The 17,232-nt window shown below is 46.4% G+C and overlaps 1 protein-coding gene across 6 annotated transcripts in view; it reads left to right on the top strand.

Moving 5' to 3' along the window:
* The window catches only part of LOC143442071 (uncharacterized), a 73,256-nt gene that overhangs the window by 50,072 nt on the left and 5,952 nt on the right, over positions 1-17,232 (top strand). The window contains exons 1-2 of one of the 6 annotated variants that reach the window (XM_076932987.1): positions 10,370-10,390; positions 14,924-15,059. The gene's annotated coding sequence lies outside the window, so the exon portion shown is untranslated. Of the gene's footprint in view, positions 1-10,369; positions 10,397-11,060; positions 11,137-11,194; positions 11,394-14,923; positions 15,060-16,216; positions 16,305-17,232 lie in introns of those variants that run through there. The other 5 variants (XM_076932986.1, XM_076932985.1, XM_076932984.1 and 2 more) reach the window with 5 other exon arrangements.

Raw genomic sequence — 17,232 nt, 5'->3', positions numbered from 1 at the left:
TTACAGTTGATTTACACATACATCAAGTGAGCATTTAGGTTGTTTTCACTGTTTGACTAAGAATAACCCTGCTGTGAGCGATCACAGTCAAACCTTTGTACAATATGTGGTTGTACTTCTCCTAGGAAGAAACCTAGAGGGAGAGTTGCTGGGTCACATGGAAAACTCAGGTTTAACTCCCCTGCCCCCAACCCCAGAAAGGGGTTCTCTGTGTAGCCCTGGCTGTCCTGGAACTGGATCTATAGACCTGAACTCAGAGATCAGCCTGCCTCTGCCTCCCGAGTGCTAGGATCAAAGGTGTGCATCACCACCACCTGGCCAGGTTTAACTTTTTAAGAAACAAGTAAACTATATTCAAGGTGGCTACATCACTTTATTTACATTCCTATAAACCAGGTTTGGGGGGGGGGGGACAGAGACAGAGAAACAGAGAGAGACAGACACAGAGAGAGACAGAGAGACAGAGATGGTGCCTGTCCTCATCAACACTTGGTATTGTCTGCTTCCTTTCACTGTGGTGGCATCTCACTGAAGATCAGGGTATTTTTTTCAAACCTTCCCTTTCTGACCTTTCTACTAGTTCCTAAGCTAGACAATTCGGTATGCTAGTGTTGTGTGCTGGGCCAGCTCCAACATGGCCTCTTTTTCCTGGAAGGGTCTACGTCATCTCATACAAGGGTATCTGACCCTAGACATGTACTTCAGTTGCTTTCCTTGCCACTTGCTCTCTCTGCAAACCTCCCTCCCCAAGCTGATGGTTAATGGCTAGAATAGCAACATTCGAGGGGCAGGCGTAGGTGTGACACCAGGGAAGCCTTGGCGTTCCCAGCAGCCCTTCATTTTTACGTGGCTGTGAACTAGTCCTGTAACTTCTCAAAGCCCAGTTCTTTCATTAATGTCCCTGAGCCTTCCCTCCCAGCCCCCCCCCCCCGTTTTCTCATGAGCAAAATGCGCTAATAATAGAAGCTGAGTTATAGAGTTGTTCTCTAATAGAATTAGCTTAGAAAGCCCTTAGCATGATGCCAGGTATAAAGAAAGCACTCAAACCAGTGTTGGTTTAGAGTGTTAGTGGCCGGATTATTATTGCTTCTCCAGATCTTAGCTATCTCCTGGTCCAGTCACATGATTTGCATAAGGATCACATGTGCCTGTGAGTGTGGAAATGCTTTGAAGAATACTATGCAAATGTCAGCTGCAGAGTTTCCCTTGCTCAAGGGTTAGGTGCTGTGGGACAGCAGCTATTACACAGGTTTTACCACAAGCCTTACATTTAAGTCTGGACCTTTCGTGGTATTTAACAGCTGTGAGGCCTGAGAAAGTTATTTACCCTCTCCAGATTGGTGTGTTCATCTGTAAAATGGGTGCATAGTTATAAGTCACAGCCAGAGGGATGCCGCAAGAAGGAGGCTGTTGCACAAGCAGTGTTGAATCAACTGTATGTAGACTTTTCCTTTCTTCTTCTTTTTAAGTAACAATGTATCTTTTTTATGCTTTCCCTAGATTGTTTCTTTTAATTAATTCTCATTGCATTTAAAAGAAGAGAAAAGAAAAGAAAAGAAAAGATTAGGCAGTAGTGTAGCTCAAGCCTTTAATCCCAGCACTTGGGAGGCAGAGGCAGGCAGATTTCTGAGTTCGAGGCCAGCCTGGTCTACAGAGTGAGTTCCAGGACAGCCAGTCTGTGAGAATGTATGCCCTGTGTGCAGGTGCCCTTGGATGTGGGAAGAATGGGTAAGATCTGGAGTTAGGCATTGCAGGTGGTTGTGAGCCAACTGAATGCACGCTGAGGATCAAACCTAGGTCCTCTGCAGTAAGTGCTCATAGCTGCTGAGCCACCTCTGCAGTCCCCTTTCCGTTCTATCTCCCCAGCTGTGCTCCCCACTGACCCTACCATGTGTACAAACAGTGGGGACACAGCCAGCTCTGCCTCAGGCTGTCAGCTTGAGGACACTCACTTCTCCCATAAAGCAGTTCATACCTCATGGGGTTTCCCTGTGTATGAAATAAGATAATCTAAATTGTTTGGGCGAGTGGTTGGCCCATGCTGATTGCTCGGTAAGTGACAGCTGCCACTCTGACCATTCTTATTTTATAATTCACAGCTACACATCTACTGTGTTCTTTCCTGGTGTCTGACATGGCACCTTGTCTGTCCCTCCTGGTCATCTTTTCTTCCTGCATCCACCAGGTCATAGTTTTACAAGGCTGTTTTAACCTCTGACCCTTCAAGAAACTGTCACTGCTTTCCCCAGACTCTCTGCCCATGGTTTATTTTCCTTTTCTCTGGAAGTCTGTGGCTTTTAAGCCTGCCTGTAATTCAATTAAGGTCTTGACTGTTATTAAACATTTTTTACAGTTGTTTCCTCAGTTGAGCTATATGATTTCTTCAGCTTCTAGAGCAGTCTCCCTCACTCCTGTGAAATTTAACACATGATCAATGGTAAAAGATTAAACACGTAAAGCAATAACAAGTTTAGCGCAGGGGTTCATCGGGCATCTGTATGTTGCCCTCAGTTCCTACCAGTCAAGACCAATCCTGGCCAAAATGACTTATTCTCAAACACAGAGTGGAGCAAGGGGTGGGTGATGAGGAACCCCCCAGACCAAAGTCAGAGCTGCTTGAGTTGGCAAAGCTTGCTTTTCTGGGTACTAAAGAGCATGTTTTTATTTTCCTCTGACTTCTTGGCATCTCTCTGCAATTTCAACCCCTTCCTCTAATCCCAGAAGGGATGGTTGCCCTCTGAGCATCTCTCTGCCTGCCTTCAATTTCTGAAGGAGGACCTCTAAGTTTCAAAATTAGCTTTTTCTTTCTTCCCACAATATTCCTTTGGTGCAGTCTGCAGCCTCAGAGGATATGACTATGGTCAGATAATTTCTTAGACTAAAGCAGAGTTAACCCTTTATTGCGTTCTCCCTGCAAGGGCTTGGGGGAAGTGATACCGTAAAGCCAAAGGTATTTCTAATGGCAGAATTTAAAGGATCGGGCCACGAGCATTAAAGACATCTCAATGAGCAAGAATGGGTGTAAGAATGAAATGAGCATTGTGGGAAATTTCTCAGGGCCCCTAAAGTCTCTCCCTCCGATCCATCCCACTTTGGACAATCATAACCAAACATAACAATAACAGACATCTGGTGGGCAGTCACTTTGTCTACTTTGGATAGTATATGTACTATCTGTATGTAACCACTCATAGTCACTTATTCCCAGGATGCTTGAGGGAGAAGACCATCACCCTCACTCCATACCACGAGGTCTGGCACGGTCAAGCACCTTCCCCAAGTCACAGCTTACTGACCACGAGCCCCTCCGCCCAGAAGTAGCTTTCACCAGATACGCATTTTGAGAAAGCAGAGGAGCAACCTCTCTGAGGAAAACCCATAGCAAACAAGGTACGGCCCCTCTGCTGTGAGGGACACTGCATGGAGGAAGGTGTTGGCTGAGGCGCCTGTCTGAACCTCTTGTGCCTCTGCCTCAATGAAGCAGGGTTTCCTTAGCCCTGCCCCCTCAAATAATGGCTCTCCTCTGATTGCGACTCTGCTTCCCGCCTCTGTGCTGCTGCTTACTTATCGCCCCTTCTTGCTTTGTGGCTATTTATATACACTGTCACACAGCCGAGCCCCGGCCCATTGCTGAGTCCTCTGCTCGGCTGACTCCTACGCATTCCTTAAGATTCTGCTTGGGTCCTTTTGCATTAAGTCTCCTGTCTACCTAGATATGTCTCTGTCGCACATATCCAGCACCCAGTATTTATCTGTATCAGTTATTATAACTGAGTATAAATGTCTACTTATCAGTATCTCTAACTAGACTCCAGATCCCAGCATCAGGGGGAAAAATGACTTATGGTTTTTTTGAATTTTTAGTACTTTTCAGGAGGCACATAGTAGGCATTTACTCAACATTTTAATTTTTAAATGAAAGAACTGTCCAAGTCTGAGAAACCTCACACACAGGATGGCACATCTACATTTTTTTTTGATCCCTTAATATGTCCTGCATTTAGTAAATCCTTGATGAAAATAGCAATGATACATGATTCAAAAGCAAAACAGGCGTGAGCGTCTGTTCTCAGGTGGGAAACTGGGATGTGCAGAAGAGGAGCATGGTGTTCGAGACTGCACGTTTAGATGTGGTTTCAAGTTGGTGATGTAAAGAACTGAATTGAATGAGAAAGAAAAAGGGAGGGATGTTGACTGAAGTTCTTTCTTTCCTTCATTTGTTCTTGTTGGTTTTTCAAGATGGTTTCTCTGTGTAGTCCTGACTGTCCTGGAACTAGCTCTGTAGACCTGGCTGGCCTTGAACTCATAGAGATCACTTGCCTCTGCCTCCTGAGTGCTGGGATTTAAGGAGTGTGCCACCATTGCCTGGAGTTTCCTGGCTAAAAAGTATAGTCCAGTATCCAAACTCAGGTCCACATGACTCTGAAGCCAGTATTACTTGGTATTATACCATATTGTTAGATTTTCAGAGTAGATGGGCACCGAAGAACCAAGGTGGCCTCAACAGTGAGTTTTGGCTAGAGGAATGGGCACCGTGTAAACGGGAGGATATGTGGGCATTAGGAAGTTCTGTTAGGAAAGTGACTGACAAAGGGAAAGACTGCAACCAGGATTGTCTGTCCAACAGTCCCCACTTGGAAAACAGAAAAAAATAAATGGATTAAAGGAGGATTTTCTGGCTGCTGGTGACTAGGAACACACAGAGCAGGAGAGGTGAAGTCAGGATTACCCGCAGTTTGGGGCTAAGTAAAGATACAGAGAATTGAGAAATGTGACTTGATTTTGAAAGATGGTGAATTCAGTTTTGACCTCTTCATGGAGATAAGCTGAGGAGCTAGAAATACAACATCAAATTCAAATGAGGCTTGAACTAGATCTTGAGGAGGGGGAGTTAGAGGGGATGCTGGTCATATGCAAAAAGAGATGGCCAAACTTGGGAGAGCAGAAGAGAGAAGAGTCAAAAGACCTTCCAAGCATCTGCAGTGAGGGACAAGCAGAAGAGCTTCCGTCAATAAAGAAGACACACCTAGAATAGCATCCCTGTGGGAACTGTGAAGGCTGGAGGAGAATGTTGAGGTGGGAAACCAGTTATTGGTGGATGTGGCCCCTGAGTTAGGCTGTATCCGGAGTATCTACAAAGAAACCACAGTGTGGGTTGTTTTTTGGATGGATTTGGATGAAAAGAAAGGGGAAGAGGGTATCACTTTAAGATTTCACTAAAGAAAGAGATAAAAGCGAAACAGAAAGCAAAAACAACTTTGCATGGTTTTCCCAAGGTGGAATGAAGCAAGACTGACCGTACAATGTAGGAGCAGCAGGGGTCACACTTGGAATAGTTTCTACGGGAAATGACACAGACAGCAGTGAGAACGGATAAGAGGATTACTAGGCAGTAAGCAAAGAAGTTTAATTTATGTTTCATTATCTGAGTTCTACTTGGGATCCATTTTCCATCTTCAGATGGTTCTAGTGCTGTCCGGCAGCCCAAGTGTAGACACTAAGTCCAGTTACACACAGGCAGCATTGAGTCCCACTGCTGGGTGCACGGTCAGGGTTCAAGGGAGGCTGCCTGGATAAAGACTGCGGCCTGCGAGCAAAGTGTAATGCTCAGGACAGGATTCCTAAGAAATGACTGGGAGGTAATCAAATGAGTAATAGAAGCATCTAGAACCATTGCTTGGGGAAGCAGTTGACAACAGAAAGTGAAATAACAAATTAGTGGAACTTAGCAAGGGAGAGGGAAGTGGGCCTCTCGGGATCCGTATGAGGAAGTAGTATGAAATCGGAGGCTATAGTCCAGTGGGAAAGCCCCTGCTGGGCAGGCATTTAGTCCCTACCTTTAATGCTCAGCACTGGAGAGATGGCTCAGCTGTTGAGAGTACTGCTGCTCTTCCAGAGGACCTGGGTTCGATTCCCAGCACCCACATGGAGGCTTAAGACCATATTTAACTCCAGTTCCAGGGGAATCCAACTCCCTCCTCTGGCCTCTGAAGGCACCAGGCACAAGGGTCTGTAGACATACACGCAGGCTGAATATCCAGTCACGCAGCTTTTGTTGTTGTTGGCTCATTTGTTTTTCTGTATGAAGATGAAGAGCTTTGAGGAGAAGTGGGTGAAGCACACGAACGCTTAGGTCGTGTCTTGTTAAAGCTGTGTGGATTCCAGTCAGATCAGAAAAGGAGGAGGGGTGCATCAGCACAGAGTCAGCCTTTTAGAACTCTGGGACATGGCAGGCCGACTGTCACATAGCTGGGATTTTAGGGAGTAGGATGAGGAGGCCAGGGACAAGGCCACATAGGTTAGAGGATGAGATAAAGCAGGGTGTTACCTTCCCGGGAATCTGCCCATCACCCTGTGTCCATGAGAGCTTCGTAAGTAGGATGGTCCTATACACACTCTCGGCAGATCATCGATGGTTCCAGGAGAAGGTGCAGGAGGGAAGGCTAGGGAACACAGACCCCAGCCTCAGGAAAGAGACAGCCCTCCATTTTGTCAGGCAAAGATGAAGCTCTGAGATTCTTCTGTGAACTTTCATGGAGAGCTGTTTCTTCTCCTTCATGGCAGTCTAAAAAGGAGGAATTCCAGGTTATCTCATTACAGCACTGGGCAAGTGACAAGAAGCCATCCCATGCTAAGCCTGCATTTTTCCGTCAGTGTGAGCCTTGGTGGCATTCCTTCAACATTGAAGTTCACCAGTTTTGAACACTGAGGAGGATGAGCTGGTAATGGATGAGCACAGAGAAGAACCTATGGGCTTGCCTAGGGCCTTGACCCTGGCGAGAGTTTATTAGGAACTACTGTAACCCTGGCACCGGCTGCCTGAGTGGCTCAAGCTTGCTTAGTTTTAATTCCATGGTTCCTAAAGTAACTAACTGCCTGTTTTCTGGAGGTCACTAACACTGTTGGGAATGGACAGTTCCTAGGACTTAGGACAGTGCTGTGGTGCACCAGACTCAGATCAAACCCTCACAGCAAGAGCAACCTTGGCAGATCATTAAATTTCCACATCAAAACCGTCATCTAAAAGCACAAAGAGCTGGCTCGGTTGTTAAGAGCACTACTGTGCTCTTCCAGAGGACCTGGGTTCAATCCACAGCATTCATATGGTAGCCCACAGCCTTTTGTAACTGTAGTTCCAGGGTGTCTTGTAGCACCCTCTTCTGGCCTCTGTGGGTACTGCACACATGTGGTGCACAAATATACATGCAGCTAAAACACCCATACATATAAAAAAAATTGTAAATATTTTTTTAAAAATCTGTCATGACTGGGCAGTGGTGGCACACACCTTTAATCCCAGCACTTGGGAGGCAGAGGCAGGCAGATTTCTGAGTTTGAAGCCAGCCTGGTCTACAGAGTGAGTTCCAGGACAGCCAGGGCTACACAGAGAAACAATGTCTTGAAAAGCCAAAAAAAAAAAAAAAAAAAAAAAAAAAAAAAAAAATCTGTCAACTAAGAAACAAGATGGGGCTGGTGAGATGGCTCAGTGGTTAAGAGCACTGATTGCTCTTCCAGAGGTCCTGAGTTCGATTCCCAGCAACCACATGGTGGCTCACAACCATCCATAATGAGATCTGATGCCCTCTTCTGGTGTGTATGAAGACAGCTACAGTGTACTCATATACATAAAAATAAATAAATCTTTAAAAAAAAAAAAAAAGAAAGAAACAAGATGGATTCTTCTCAATTATAGTATTTAGGCATGCTCATTAAGAACTGATGAAACAAGATTTAGAAATAGGTGTCCATGGCCAGGTGGTAGTGTTGCATACCTTTAATCTCAGCATTTGGGAGGCAGGCAGATCTCCTGAATTCGAGGCCAGCCTGGTCTACAGAGTGAGTTCCAGCACAGTCAGGGCTACATACTACACAGAGAAAGGTTTTTAAAAAACCAAAAGAAAGAAAAGAAATAGGTGTCCCGATAGACAAGCTTGGAGGCAGACTTAAATAACCCGACAAAACACGATGGTCTGTTGCAGAGCTAAGTAGTCAGACTTCCCAGCCTAGAGGCTACTATGTGTTTATGGTCCTTACAAGAAGCAAGATTCAGTGTGAGGAGTCCAATCCAGTCTATGAAAAGCCTTTATTTTTAGCAGTTTTGCCATTTGGAGGAAGGAGGATTTCACAGAGTTGCTGGAGTAGCAAAAACATCACGAGACTTCTGTTTACAAGATGCTTTTAGAAGGATCTCTTCGTTATCCACTAGTGTTTATACATGCACAGTCCATCAGGCCCTTTACACCAAAAGCAAGTCTTTGTCCAGTGAGAGCAGATGTGCAGAGCTTAGAAAATTCAGAGAGCAAATACTCTAGTGAAAGAAACCATTGAGCAGAATATATGATATATTAAAATGCATTTCTGTCCTGTGTGTAATATAGCTAAACTAACATTACCGTGAAGCTAACCTTTGCATTTCCTGATTTTTCAGCATGCTGAAGGTCTTGTTGCCATTGCTTATAGCCTAGTGTCGTGCATGTGATCCTCGTCTTCATTCTCCTTCCAATTCAGTAAATAATTTTTGAACTTTAGCACATAGCTGCATGAGAGTTTAATGCCTAGCCAAGAGCAGTTAAGTTGTTGTTGGGTTTTTTTTTTTTTTTTTAAAGTACATTATTGTCACAGTCTGCCCCTTACTTGACCAGCAGTGACCTGAACTGGAATACCTGAGTCACGCTGGCTAGTGTTATGTCAACTTGACACAAGCTAGAGTTATCATAAAGGAAGAACTCGATTGAGAAAATGCCTCTATAAGATTCGGCTGTAAGGCATTTCTTAATTAATGGTTGATGGGGGAGAGCCAGCCCTTTGTGGGTGGGGCCATCCCTGGGCTGGTGGTCCTGGAGTCTATAAGAAAGCAGGCTGAGCAAGCCATGGGAGGCAGGCAGTAAGCAGCATACCTGGAGGTCACTGTATCAGCTCCTGCCTCCAGGTTCCTGCACCGTTTGAGTTCCTGTCCTGACATCCTTCAGTGATAGATTACAATGTGGAAGTGTAAGCCAAACAAACCCTTTCCTCCCCAGCTTGTTTGTCACGGTATTTCACCACAGTAATAAGAAGAACAGAAGTATCCTGGCAGTGGCTTTCTTTTAGAAACACAATCTACCTGAGCCGAGACCCTTTCCCTTACACCAGCCATCCCAAACGTCTCTTACATGCTTCTAGTTTGGTTGTCTTTTCTCATAGTCACAGGTGACCTTTCCTCATGCCTCTTTTACAGAGGTTCTTAGTTATGTGGAATCTAATTTCTAAAACCAAAAGTTGACAGCTCCCTCCTCCCAAACCCTCCAATTTTATTTCTTATTTGGACTCCATTTGCTCTCCGGTTTATATCGTTTAGACCTACCTAACTCTCTTTTAAATTTATAAACTCAGTTTCAAAGAGAAAATATCTTGCCACAGTTCAGATTCTAAGACAAGGAAAACTGTACGGAAACCCATATGGCCAGTCATGAGTTCTGAGTAGTTTGGAAAGTAGTGAGTGAACTTTATTATTTAGGGTTCTATTATAACATCCTTTACAACAGCACTGTTCTTTAAGAGGGCACGACAAGCTGGGCAGTGGTGGCCCATGCCTTTAATCCCAGCACTTGGGAGGCAGAGGCAGGTGGATTTCTAAGTTCGAGGCCAGCCTGGTCTACAGAGTGAGTTCCAGGACAGCCAAGGGTATGCAGAGAAACCCTGTTTCGAAAACCTAAAAAAAAAGGGGGGGGGGGGCACGACAAGGAAGGCTCCCTATTTTATATAGAGAAAAGTGGAAGCAATAGTGGCTATCCTGGTTAAATCTATGTAGGTCCTTTGGCTATGTTGCTTGCTTCTACCTTCGGGGAGACTATGTACATTCTCAGGTACATATAATTCACTTAACTATGTTAGAAAAGCTTTGGACCAGTGCACAGAGTTGCAGAAGAGTCTTTAAGATCGATTCCACAAAGTACAAACTCAAAGATTAGTAGGATTTTGTAGGGATGGCACAGTAACGATGGCTGGTCAAGGTAGTAACACCGGCCCCACAAAATAAGGGTAATAGGAATCTGAGCAAGGCGCATTAACCAAGATGTGAAAAGTGCAATCTAATGAGCTAACATCTCACTTCACAGGGATAGTGCCCTCGAATTCTCAACAACAAAGCTCTTCCAAAAAACTAAGGGAGTGATACTGTGGTTAGGAGACGACCCGGGGGTGGGGGGAGAGGGGGGCCCGGGGCAGATAGTGTTCTCTGGAAACTATAGGTAGTGCTGGCCAGGCTGGGCGGGGCGGGGCAGGGCCCGAGGTGAAGGAGACCTTGCTCTAGCCACCGCGCCAGCAGGACCCCAGAGAGTCTGCTCTGGGAAGAGGGAGAAGAGTGCAAGCCGAGGGGGCCTGCTCTCCAGAGGAAAGAAAGCCCGCATTGGTAAAGGTAGAGGGGACACCGAGGGGCGGATGGATGGGCTGGTAGAGGAAAGGCGGAATCGCAGTGTAGAGGTGTGGGGAGGTGGCATGAAGATTGGGGACTAGGCCCAGCCCTGAGCGGCGACAGAGTGAAGGAAGACCCGTTCCTTCTGCAGCTCCCAGTTAGTTTCTGTCAAAGATGGCCAAATTCCACTCTGCCCTTCCCCCTCCCGCGCCTTTTCTAATCCCCTTCGGTGGCTCCCAGTACTGCTAGAGGCCATGGGAAGTCTGAGTGAGTGAGCGCCGGGAGGAGGGTGAGAAGGAAAAGAACCTCCCCGCCGCACCACCCGCCCCGTGGGGTCCTGCAGGAGAATCTTTCGGTTGAAAAAGAGGGTTCTGTGGCTTTAAACTGGGGAGTGGGCGTCACCGCGGGGGACCCGGTGACTAGCCGGGGCGGGGTTGGATGGGAGGGGTCATGCAAAGCAGGAGGTGGTGCCGTCAGGGCGGGACTTCGTGTAGCGCAGGGGCGGGGCCCCGGGTGGGCGGGGCGCGGGCGGCTTCCCTTGGGCCAGGCGCGGGAGGGGGCGGAGGCCGGGGCGGGCTGGTACCATCGCTCGCGTTCGGGGAGGGGGACGGGTGCCATTCCCCCGGAGGGGGCGGGCCCTGGCGGCGGCGGGGCCAGGGCCCCATTCCCCGCCGGGCGGGCCGGGGGAGGGGCGCGCCTCCGCTCGCGTCCAAGGCGGGGCCCGCGGTACCTTTCGTGGCACGGTGCGGCTGGGGGAGGGTCGAGGGGAGGGGGAAGGGGCGGGCCTGGGAGGGGGAGCCGGAAAGGGGGAGGCGCCGGCGGACAATGGAGCCTATGTGTGCCTGCGGGAGTGGGACGGCGCCGCCGCCGCCGCTGCCGCCGCCGGGGGGAGACGCTGCGCTACTGCTGCCGCTGGTCCGGGCCCCGGCCCCCCGGGGCTGAGAACAGCCCGGGACCGCAGCCCCCGCCCGCGCTCGCCCCTCCCCCGCTCCGGCCCGGGGTAAGTGGCCCCGGGGAGGGGGAGGGGCGGGCCGGCGCGGCGGGGGCCGGGTCCGCGTGCGCGTGTGGCCGGGGCCCTCCGGGGGTCGGGGCGCTGCCTTGGCGAGTTGAGTCCAGAGGAACCTGTTGGGGGAGGCGGGGGAGCCTCGAGAGCTGTGGGAGAGACTGGGGCATCTCTCGGGGTTTTAGAGGTTGTGTCCCAAAGCTGGGCTTAGAGAGGTTACCTGAGGGGAGATGACCGTTTTGGGGTCCTGGGATGGAGGGGCGATGGAGAGGAAAGAGCGCGCGAAATTAGGAATTTCTGGTTGAGTTTGGTGGGGTCTGTAAGACCCCGGAGATGCGTAAAGGGGAGAAAGGGGACTCCGCAGGCCAGTGACTTGTTGAAGGGTTGGGGGAGGTGAAAACCTAGAGGAATGTCTGAGTTGTAAAGGGTTCCAGCAGGTGAGTTGGCTACGTTTAGGTCACTGAGTCATGGTGGGGGTCGTAGAACACACCGATGGTTTTCAAATTGGAGCCCTAGAGTCTGGCTGGCCTTTGAAAGTTGCAAAGACTATTAAGATGTCACTGGTAAGTGTCGAGTGAGCTTGGTGAAATGGAGATATCCTAAGGAAAACAAGTCTCAGAGTTGGTGGTTAGTCCAGAGGGAAGGACCAAGGCCTGTAGTTGTATTGCTGGGGACCTTATGTTAAAGCTGCCAAGGATGAGAAAGAAAGCTTGAAATCTGTCCTCCAAGAGCCTTGGTCTTCTGGAGGTAAGGAAGATCGGTTTTTTTTTAAATGTTGAGAGTGATTCTGAGTCAAAGTCATTAGATAGGGTAGCAAAATGGATGTAAGTATGCCTCCATGGAGGTAGTCCACGGCAGGATGCAACTGATGCAGAGTTAAAGCAAGCAATTGACTATAGTTGAGACAAGCACAAGTCAACACCTGACAGTGACTTTAGTGACCATGTAAAAAGTCAGTTCGATGGCGCATTTGTTAGCATTTGATGTATTGTGGAATTAAATGGTTGTTTTGGCGACAGAGATTTGGGCTCTTGTATAGGGAACACAGTGATGAATTCGTTATAGCAGGTAAGAAGAGTAGGTAGTAAAATAGTTGAGATGTTGGGAGGTAAGACTGTTTAGAACCATACTATTTTTCAGTATGACTGGCTGGCTGGTTTGAAAGGTTTTGGTTGGACGCTAGTCATTGGGGAGTTTATCATGAAGAAATGTTTGTGTGCAAATCTGATAGTCTTGGAGACCAGTAACAAAGTCCTTTCTTCTCTTGAAAAAGACCTATACTATTGATCGGGATGGATTAAGAAAAGGGTCTATTAGTTTAGGTGTTGCAAACATGCTTTGAGGAATGTGGCCTCTATTAACTGGCGGGTGCTTTGGATAAGTTGAAGAACTGTGGAGGTGTGTGTATGACATTTGATAGCTTTATGACCTAGAAGTTGGATATTGAGCCCTGAAAGTCTTTGTAATCAATATGCTGAATATAATAGTTTCAACATAGATGATAGTTGGATGGGAGAGTCGTTGGCCTGAAGATGAAAGCACAGTTTCTGTATAGGACAAGGACTGTGGAACTGGTTCTTGAGCAAAAGGAGTGTTTTAGTCTTGTACAAGCCAAAACAAAAACAAACAAACAAAAAAAAACTTATATACATTGGATTTTTTTCTATGGGTTATTTCCCTGTGGCCTTCAGAAGTATCTGCTGCTGTAAACAAACAAACAAAAAACAACAACAACAAAAACCTAGGGGGGGAAGACCCAGGGCTTTCACAAGCATTGTAAGCCCCTGAATATTGGCTCATGGTGACCTGGCACAGTGGTGAAAAGCCTTGAACTTGGAATCAAGACGTTAGCTCTCTGGATGACTTACTTTGAACAAATCTCTGGTGTTTTTTGGTTTTGCTACTTATGAAGTGACTGCTCTCTCCAGCTACTTGTAGCTGCCTTCCAGTCTAGCCAGTTAATGCCTGTCCAGAACGTTCCTTGAATACCTCTGAGGATGAGTGATTATGTAGTATGACTTTTTTTAAAATCCCACTTGGACTGTTTCACTAACAGACCAAGGTCAGCTTTCTTACAATCAGTAATACGGTTAACTAAAGAACAAAAAGGGGGGGCCGGGCGGCGGTGGCGCACGCCTTTAATCCCAGCACTTGGGAGGCAGAGGCAGGCGGATTTCAGAGTTCGAGGCCAGCCTGATCTACAGAGTGAGTTCCAGGAAAGCCAGGACTACACAGAGAAACCCTGTCTCAAAAAACCAAAAAAAAAAAAAAAAAAAAAAAAAAAAAGAAGAAGAAGAAGAAGAAGAACAAAAAGGGGTGTTTTGTACACTTGTTTTGGTCTGTTGTCTGAATTCAGGGTTTTATATTAATTTTGAAAGCTGAGTGTTTAGTGGGAGGACAGTGATGCTGATGGTAATTGTAAATACTGAGCAAAAGTCAGCACTGAGCGTGAGAACGTAGGTGCTGGCCTAGGCTGCAGGCGCCTTGTGTTGTGGCCTAAGGCATAGTTCTTGGTCAGTCTTCTTGAGCCATGAGATGGTGTGGATAAGGCGGTTCTGTTCTCTCTGTTTTCATGAATGTGATGGCAAAGTCTCTGGAAGCTTTTCTTGTTTTATCTCTGGGCCTCTCAGTGTTTTTCTGTCCCGGTACTCTGCCAGTCAAATGATGGAGCGTCTCATCTGAGAACGTTTCCTAAATGCAAGGGATGTAAGGTAGAAGTACAGATGAGCTGTCGGGTGTTCACAGTGGTGTGGTAATGTGTGCCTTTGTCACATACTGAATAATGTCTGAGGAGACTGGTTCTGAAGCAGTGATGGGGAAGAGAGTGTCATTGTATCAGCGAATTCTCAACTAATGTGACGCGGTGCTGTTGGCTGCACAGCCCCAGAGTTGCCACTGCTACACCCACTGTTGAAGGCTGTGCTAACTTCATTACTTAGAGATTAATCAAAATGATGAGCTGTGTCATTCCCTGAAGGCTGCAAGCCGCCGCTCCTCTCTTGGATACAGATTCCTTGGGAGCTGTGAATCATGGAGTTAAGAACTACCCTAGACCAACTGATTTTGATTTTTTTTTTTTTTTTTAATACTGTGATTTTTGAAAGTTAACTTAAGGCTGCTTACATTTTGGGCTCTGTGATACTTTTAAGTATCTCCATTATGCTAAGAACAGACGAAGAGACTACATGAAAAACCAAAAACCATTTTGCAGCCTGTGCCGGCCATTCTTGGTTGTACAAAAGGGTAAAAACAAGACCTCAGAGGCTGCTTTTGCTTTGTTTTTTTTTTTTTTTTTTTTTTTTTTTCCAAGTTCCCTAGTCACCATTACATATGTAGTTTCCTAGATTTCCTATCCCTTTTCTCTTTTATTTAAAGTTTTCAGGGGTTTGCCTCCTTTTCCCATTTTTGACTAATTTCTTTCTTCTCCCAGATGTTGATTAGGCCACAGCACAGTGGGGAGTAGGGAGTTTTCCTTGGAGTCAGTGTGAATTTGGATATGAACTTTTCCTTTCTTCTTGTCATCTTAGGACTTGGATGTGGGACTAACTGGTGTCACTTCGCATTGACCTAACCATTCCTGTGTGGTGAGGTGACAGTTCTCCTTCTTTGTAAGCTCCTCCCTGCCCCAATGTAGAAGACAAAGCAGAGTGGACATCTTGAAAGGTAAAAACCTTACCGTAAGCCGTAACTTCTGTGACTTAAGCTTCAGTATGCTGGATTTTTGTCTCTCTGGTTAAAACTGGGCTGCTCTTGATTCTAGAGGTTTCCCAAAGTGCAAGTCATCAAAGCAGATGCAAGTCACAACTAAAAGTGCCGTTACCCTGGGTTTTGTGTGACCCAGGCCTTGTGTTTAACTTGCTGCAGAAGACTGAGGAGAGAGGCAGGCAGGGAGAAGTGAACTGGTATTTATCATGTCCCCTCAGGTTTGTGTGGATGTGAGCTATGAGGAACAAGCTCAATGTAATACATTGATCAGCCACTTTGGTTGGGTTTTGCTGGGCACCAGGTGCTAGGATGATGATTGACACCATCCTCAGGGAGTTCCCTGTCTAACTATAGCAGTGGCACTGTTTTTGAGACGTTAAGGATAGTGCCAAGGGCCCTGGATGACGTACCCAGGAGTAGCTGACAGTCTAGGAAAACTTTACAGAGAAGGGATCAGTGTGTACAATAGTACTTTGGTAGCTATTATTCGTAAGGATAGTACTGAGGATTTACTCTGAACATTTAAATTTTGTCAGAATTATGTAGCTTAATATGAATTTTTGTTTCCTTACAGTTTAGTAGCCATTGAAGGACAGTAGATGACATTTTTGCCCCATGTTTCGTGAGAACTGAGGTTTTCTGCGTGTGCCCACTGAATCATTTGTTCTCCTCTACAGTCTGGAGAAAGGCTGGCTCTTCCTTTTGTGTGCTTGAAGAAGCCGTTTATTGGCACGCCAGAAGTTAAGAATGAGCGAGGAATGGAATCTTAAGACCTTTTAGTTCCACATCCTATGATGCTGTGCCTTTTATGGAGTAGTGGTCATAGCGCAGAGATGAAATTTGTTAAACATGACATTGTTCTAATAAACTTGACTCCTTAGAGCAAGAAAGGGGGAATACATCATGGGAAGAATTGAAGCTGGAATTTTGATTCTGAGCTCAGTCAAGTTAGTTTGTGACTTTACTTGAAGCTTTGCTAATCCTGTAGAGTGCCCTTTTAAAGAGTCCCTAAATAATTTGGCTTTCAACCTTCTAGAACTTTGTTTTCCTTTGAAATCACAAAACTAGCTGCAGTGAAATGGCTTAGCCCATAGAGGCGCCTGTGCCAAGTCCGACAATTTGAGTTAAGCTCTCAGTTCTCCTTCTTTGTAAGCTCCTCCCTGCCCCAATGTAGAAGACAAAGCAGAGTGGACATCTTGAAAGGTAAAAACCACTTGGGAGGCAGAGGCAGGCGGATTTCTGAGTTCGAGGCCAGCCTGGTCTACAGAGTGAGTCCAGGACAGCCAGGGCTACACAGAGAAACCTTGTCTCAAAAAAAAAAAAAAAAAAAAAAAAAAAAGGTAAAAACCTTACCGTAAGCCGAAACTTCTGTGACTTAAGCTTTAGTATGCTGGATTTTTGTCTCTCTGGGGTTGCCTATAAGGTAAAACTGGGCTACTCTTGATTCTAGAGGTTTCCCAAAGTGCAAGTCATCAGAGCAGATGCAAGTCACAACTAAACACTTGTTAAACACCTATGGTGGAAAGAGAACCGACTCCCACAAATCTTCCTTAGACCTCCACACATGCACTGTGGCACACACTAATGCATGCACACATAGATTAAAAAAATAAATAAGTATAATTTGTTTGGGCCAAGTATTACAATTCTAGTCTACAGGGACTGATGTTGGAAATCTTACAGGCTACCGGCATTCCTCCGTTCAGCACTTCACTCTGCACACAGTAGGCGCTTAATAGAAGCAGGGTTGCTCAGTCCTAAGCTCCTACCAAAATATGGAGACACATTTTTCTTGCCAGCTGTTGCTGCATAGAGTTGCAGCTGTGCAGAGGGAGTATCGGTGAGCGACCCTAAGGTTGTGAATTGAGACATATGCCTGGCAGTTTGTCTCTTTGCACCTTCAGAGTCAACATCCAATCTCTGTACTAGGAAGACACTTAGAAGCAAAAATGTGGGCTCTTTTTCCATTTAATGCCTGGAAACTTCAAAAGTAGAAAAGTTGATTGTATTTGCACTTACTATCTCACTCCAAGGGCCTTGAAATAGCCACATGTAACACATGATTGTTCCCATGTAAGACAGCAGCCTCCTCTTTAAAACCCCAGAGGAAATAGGAAACCCATTTTTCCCT

The sequence above is a fragment of the Arvicanthis niloticus genome, chromosome 4, assembly GCF_011762505.2.
Source record: "Arvicanthis niloticus isolate mArvNil1 chromosome 4, mArvNil1.pat.X, whole genome shotgun sequence".
Classification (NCBI taxonomy): Eukaryota; Metazoa; Chordata; class Mammalia; order Rodentia; family Muridae; genus Arvicanthis; species Arvicanthis niloticus.
Note: the sequence above shows the minus strand (reverse complement) of the source record. Positions and strands in the feature narration are given on the sequence as shown.